The sequence below is a fragment of the Lontra canadensis genome, unplaced genomic scaffold (assembly GCF_010015895.1).
Source record: "Lontra canadensis isolate GAN:19392208 unplaced genomic scaffold, GSC_riverotter_1.0 scaffold53, whole genome shotgun sequence".
NCBI classification, from domain to species: Eukaryota; Metazoa; Chordata; class Mammalia; order Carnivora; family Mustelidae; genus Lontra; species Lontra canadensis.
In genome coordinates this window covers 6,175,487-6,181,486 of record NW_022631047.1, presented here as the reverse complement: position 1 = coordinate 6,181,486, position 6,000 = coordinate 6,175,487, and the positions used below count along the sequence as shown (strand labels likewise).

General features: G+C 45.8%; 1 protein-coding gene across 2 annotated transcripts in view; it reads left to right on the top strand.

Annotated features, from left to right (window-relative positions):
- The first annotated feature begins 1,456 nt into the window (after window positions 1–1,456).
- TAFA2 (TAFA chemokine like family member 2) overlaps window positions 1,457–6,000 on the top strand; it is a 486,266-nt gene continuing 481,722 nt past the window's right edge. For both annotated transcript variants that reach the window (XR_004384699.1, XM_032874627.1), the window contains exon 1: window positions 1,457–2,632. The gene's annotated coding sequence lies outside the window, so the exon portion shown is untranslated. The remainder of the gene's footprint in view (window positions 2,633–6,000) is intronic.

Below are 6,000 nucleotides of genomic sequence, written 5' to 3'. Positions count from 1 at the left end.
TTTCAAGTTAAAATAGAATTACTCTAAAAATTCAGAGTGAATGGTGAATGGGAAGAAATTTAATCATAATGTTAGTATATATTTTATAATTCAAACATACAGAAACGTCTTGAAAGCAAACTTTCAAATGGTAAGTTTACAAGATCTAAATATTAAAGTTACTAATGGTAAGATTACAAGATCTAAATATTAAAGTTACTAATGGGACCTCTCTTGAACTTCAGCAAAGTAACAAAACATTATAAAATCTGGGACACGCTGACCTAAATTACTTGATGCCTTTTAGATATAACATATGTTGGCATTTCAAAGCATGTTAAGATAACATATAAAACATATATTCCATATTTGTTTGTATATATGGTGACTAGTGTTACTTTGATTTTATAGCTGGTGGAGGGAGCATGTGATACCTAGTTTGTCAAAGGTTTCAGTGAATTGGAGCTATAAAAGCACAAACCTTTAGAGCCGGAAGGAATTTAGTCACCTTGGAAATTACCAGTCCGTTGAATAAGAGGTATACCTATTGGCTCCAAAACAAAATCTTTGAGATATCCTTGGTTTGTAAGGGACTTGTAAGATTTCACGGATTAGCATCCTATTTTTTCGCTTCAGATTTTTTTCCCCTTAAATCTGTTATCACTACTTATGCTTTTAAAAACAATGTTCTAATCATTAGATTAAGGTTCTGCTCATGACCAAACTTGATCAAAGTGAGCCTAAGAAGACCCTTCCTTTGAGTTCATATGCACAGTTTAAACCAACACCCAATTTGACCAAACCTGTAAGGACATGAACTTCCAGGGTCTTCGCTGTTAAATTTCTGTAAATATCAGGACGTTCCTTTAGTAAGGACTCTGCTTGCATAGGGCGGCTCTGCAAATTCTCTAAGTCCATTAGAGGTTGGAATTTGTAAAAATGCAAAATTCTTCCGAAACCAGATACCGGTTTCTTTTTCTTTGTGGAGAAACTGGAGTCCTACTTACCTCCAGTGAAGTTCTCTAACACGATTCTCCCTCTAGAGGGAGACATAGTCCAGCTTTTACACCGATTGCCGCCCTCTCATCTTTTACTGTCTCTTCCTTTTTCTGCAGGACCGCAGTTTGCTCTTAGCAGCATCCGAGAACAGGCTGTTGGGAGAGACGGAGGGAGGCGACGTAACCGGGTTCTGCTATCCCATTTTACTGCTTCACTCACCCTGGAGTGTCGGGACCTATTTTCTCCCTGCGTGCTCCTTGCATTATACAAGGAGGCCCTCACTCGGTGCTCCCGGGACAGCCCGTATCGTTGGAATAAAGGGTCTGGGCGGAACAGGGGGTTCTGCCCTTTACGGTGACTTTCTAAAAGACACCACCGGTGTCTTTTGCCAGTGCAGCGCCTGGGGTGAGAGGCGGAGAGGAGGTTTGGATTACTAAACCCACTACTTTTTTTTCTTTTTTCTTTTTTTTTTTTTTTTCCTTCTGGTCATCCGGATTTCTTTCCTGGGCCCCCTCCTCCGCCCCTTCTCTCTTTTCCTCCCGCCTTTAGCGAAGTGAGACAGGCAACACCTGCTCGCTTGTGTTTGATTTTGGAACTCGCACCTTCTCGGTGGTGACGGTGGCAGCGTCTGGGGACAGGGGACAGCGGCGGATTTCCCTTCCTTCCAGCCCACGATGCCTAGGGGGCCAGCAGCTGGGCTGCGTGGGGCTCTGCCCGAAGCACTTCGAGGCGGGATCGAGGGGCTGCAGCTGGCTAGGGGTTGCTGCTAAGTGGACCGGGCGCCAAGTCTCCGAAAGGGCAGCAGCTGGGACCGAGGTGCTAAAAGCGGGAACAAGGGGCACCTGATCCGAGGAAGCTGACGTCTTGAGGGCGGAGGACGGCCGAGCGCAGAGCCTCCCCTCCTTGCTGCCCCGAACCTCCCCTGCGAGTCCTCCACGTTGGAGACCTGGGACCTGGGAGAGCCGGGGAACGGGAGAAGTACGTGGCAGAGACTGCTTTCCTGAAGGTGAATCGTTCCGTCCAGTTGCCTTTCCCCAGAGAGCCAAAGCGAGGGCGGGAGAGGGGGCCGGAGGATGTGTGTGTGTGCGTGACAGGGGGAGACGACGTGAGGCGAGAGGAAAAGTCTTGACTCGGCGTTCAAAGCAAACACATCAGATATGGAGTAAGGCAGGTAATTGCTGCAAGACCGCCTCGATTCTCGCAGTCGGGGGAGCCGAGCGCGCCCCGCGCCTCCGACGAGGACCGCGGGCGACCGCGGGCGCAGGCCAGGGCTGCGGGACTTCAGCTTTGCCTCGGTGAACACATCTTTTGATTACTTTGACACCGTGGAAGAGAAAGCGGGGAAAGAGAGCCGAGGCTCGGGCGCTCCGCCTTGCACCCGCTCTCAGGGGACTCCAGTTTGGATGTCAAGAGATTCCTGAACCCTTTTGCGATCGGAGGAGGAAACACGCGCGCGCACACACACGCGCGCTCAGGGCCCCACTCACACGCCCTCCACGAGCACACACCGCCGGACTTGGGTTCCCTATGCCCCAGAACGGCGACGGCGGATTGGCATCTCGGAAGCGATGCAAGCGCGATAAGGCTGGCGCCGGCCCGCGAAAGCTGCAGGACCATCGCTAGGTGTTGCCGCCACCAGGGAGCCGGGCTGCAGGTAGGTGCGAGCCGCGTCTCCCGCCCCGCGCCGGCGCTGGGGACCCCGCGGCAGCTGGAGGACCCGCGGCGCCGAAGCCCTCCCCTCCTCGGGGGTCGGGGGCGGTAGGGGGCCCGCCCCGGGAAGGCGCGAGGTGAGAGCAGGTGCTGGCCGGGAGCCCGGCTTCTCCCTCGCGGGCGGTCGGGGTAGGGGCGGGGGTAGAGGGACGCGGAGAGGGGATCAAGCACGCCGAGGAGGCTCCGGGAGCGGTGCCCTCCCTCCCCGCCCCATTTCTCCCAGCACAGCGAGCGACCCGGGCGAGGGTTGCAGTGGGTTTTCATTCCGTTCCCCAACCGACCCAATCCCGCTTGGTAACCATTTTGGACTCTTGATGAGTTGGGGGTCGCGTTCAAGAGAGGATCACTGGGATGTGTCAGGTCGCCTTTCTGGAATCCCCACTTTCTGTCCACTTCTGATTAGTTAATTCTCGGGCCTGTCTGCAGAGGGTGGGCGTTTCAGGGAGGCTGTTCATTTCCCCACCGCTAACTATGTTCATGAAGACTCATCACGGTAAGTTCCGGAGCCTCGTTTATTTAAAGATTTACTTCGATTTGGGAACGGACACCTCATGACGGAATGAAATAAAGCTTTAGGGAGGGATTCTCCAGGAGAGCTTTAGGAAAAGGATCATTTTACAAACAGCGTTTAGGAAACGGACAGCTTGGAGAAACGAATGGTGGTTGTTTTTGTTTGTTTTTGTTTTTTCTTTCTTTCCTAATATTTTCCTCCCAAATCTTGTTAAGGGTACACGGCTTTTCTGCCCCGCGGCTTTGGTGTCCCTTCTCCCCGTCTATTCCAAAAGGCCAGGTTCCTCCCAAGAGCTGTTTTCTTTAGGCTACTGATCTGCACTTGCCAGTGGGGAACATGTTATTTCCAGAAACGGCCTTTGCAAAGGAAAGTTTGCTCTCCGTCGCCGTATTTCTCCTAGAACTGCAGACTGAGCTATCTAGTCTCTACTTGAAAAGGAGGGGCTGTGGGAGCTTGCTGAGCCCCCGGGTAGACGCGACGCTTTCCTATTCAGTATTCCACTTCCTGACCGAGTGTTAACCGCCTCCAGCGTTTGGAATCAGATGTGTACTTCCTATAGTGGCTAGGGAGCCTCTCTTCCCCGTGACTTGGCTTGACTTTGGCTTGTGGCAATAAGACAGAAAAGAACAAGACTCTCCGTTTGGTGAGTGTTAAATCCCATCTTGGATTTTGCAAAAATCATTTTTGAAAAAAACAAACAACCCCTCCCTCCCATATACAGCCTTCGCTTGAAAAGTACCCCCATAGCAGTTAGTGCAGAAGGGTCCTTCCCTCAGGACAGGATGAATTCCAGTGATTATTGACTGGATGATAATTATCTGGTTCCTGTCTTCCCAACTAGATTGTTTGAGACATCAGTTATCAGACTGTTATCAATTAACACTTTAATACTGCTCTACTAGGCAATGTAACTTAAGACAAATGAGTAATTTAAGATTTCTGTGTAAAGGTACTAAATGGCAATAACTAGCAAAGGAGATTGGAAACACCTCTACAGCCCTTAAAAAAAAACAGCATAAAGATTATTTGTATTTATTCCAGCCTTTCCATGTTAGCACATGTATTCTTGGACTGGTGATTCTTTTACAGTTTCAAATTTGGTGCCCAGCATCCTTAAAAATGATCAGATGCGTTTTTCTCTTTTCCTACTTTATCTGTTCTGGATCTCATCCTGAGTCCATTGTTTGCATTTTGACCATTTTAGAGCCTTAAGTTTTAAAGCCACCAGTAGCCATTGAAGAGCTGATTTTATTCTTATTTTCTTAATTTTTGGTGAAAAAACTGGATTACAATATTTATAGGTATAATGCAATGAGAGCAGAGCTACTACCAACTGAATGCTTAGGCACAGTGACTCTTACGAGGAAGAACACAGTTTTAGTGAGTTGTTTTATTTACGTTAGGCATTTTTGGAGACTAAAATCTTGACTTGTTTCTTGCCCTTTAATAAACTTGTGTAGTTGAGAATATTTGAACTTACATATTTATACATAATGCTATGATGATGCCTCTTTAAGAAGAACCAAAAACCTTGATATTAAAGCCAACACCTATAATGCTACAAGTTGTGCCAAAGGGGAATCTAAGGTTTCTAACTATGTGTGATTTCTGAATCTGAAAAATGTTGGCCATTTTAACAATGATACATGGAAAATGAAGATTTATGGAAATGCCCATGGATCTGTGACCAAAAAGGTACATACTGCTTAGAGAATACAATATTTACTAACCACCAAGTTATAAAATGTGATGACACAGCTGTAAAAAGATCTGTTTTTAAACATGGCCACTTTTTTTTTTTTTAAATTTATAGGGATGAAACTTAGGGGGTAATAAAATATTTTATAAAAATTATTTTGTATATTATTAAAAAGTTTTAGTGGTCCTGGATCTAATCTCTTCAATATCTCATTTTAATGATGATCCTTTGACAAGACGTTTTTGAATATTGAAATGCTGAAAGTGCATTTTAGGGTTGATTTACCATAATTGCCAGTATGGATTAACCTGTACATGTAGGATAAGATGGGCCTTTGCAGTGTTTTCCAGGCATTATTGTGGGCTGTAGTAAAAGGTATTGTCAGATTCTGCCGAAGTTCAGCTGCGACTGCAAACTGATGACCATTTGCCTGTCTGATGTATGTCCCAAACTAGGAGTGTTCCAGAGTGTCATCAGCTACTTCTAATAGATTTGAGAAGATGAAACAACAGAGTGCGAACAGTTCAGTACCCCTGCTTTGACTTCTCCAGTATTTTATTAGGGATGCCTCATTAAGTCGTATTATTCTGCAGCTGTTTTGTTCATTGAAGATTCAAGTAAAAATAAAGAACTTGACTGTGCAATGCAGTTTTGTTTTCTTGGTGAAAAACCCTAAGTTGAAGTAAAATGAGCATCTAACATCGTCCCTTCTGATCTGTACCTGACATCTACAAATGCAATTTATCAACCTGTCCTTAGTAATGCCCCATCAAAACAAAGAGCAGACATGCATTCCTACAGACTGCTGCTAGATAGGGAGGCCAAACTAGCTAAATCAGCTTCATATCTGGTCTCCATACTTCCACAGTATTTGACGTGATTTATCTTGCTTACAACACATTGATCTTTTTTTTTTAATGCTATATAATATGGTGTATTTGCCATTTTGTTCAAAATTCTTTGGTTAACTTTATTTTGAACTACTTGAAGCATATTGAATTAGAGCACTGGAAGAACAGGAATAATTTCATAAGGAAGTTACCGTAAGTCTTTTTAGAGAGAAGTTTTACTTTAGATTTGAAGCATAGTCTGAAACAAGGGA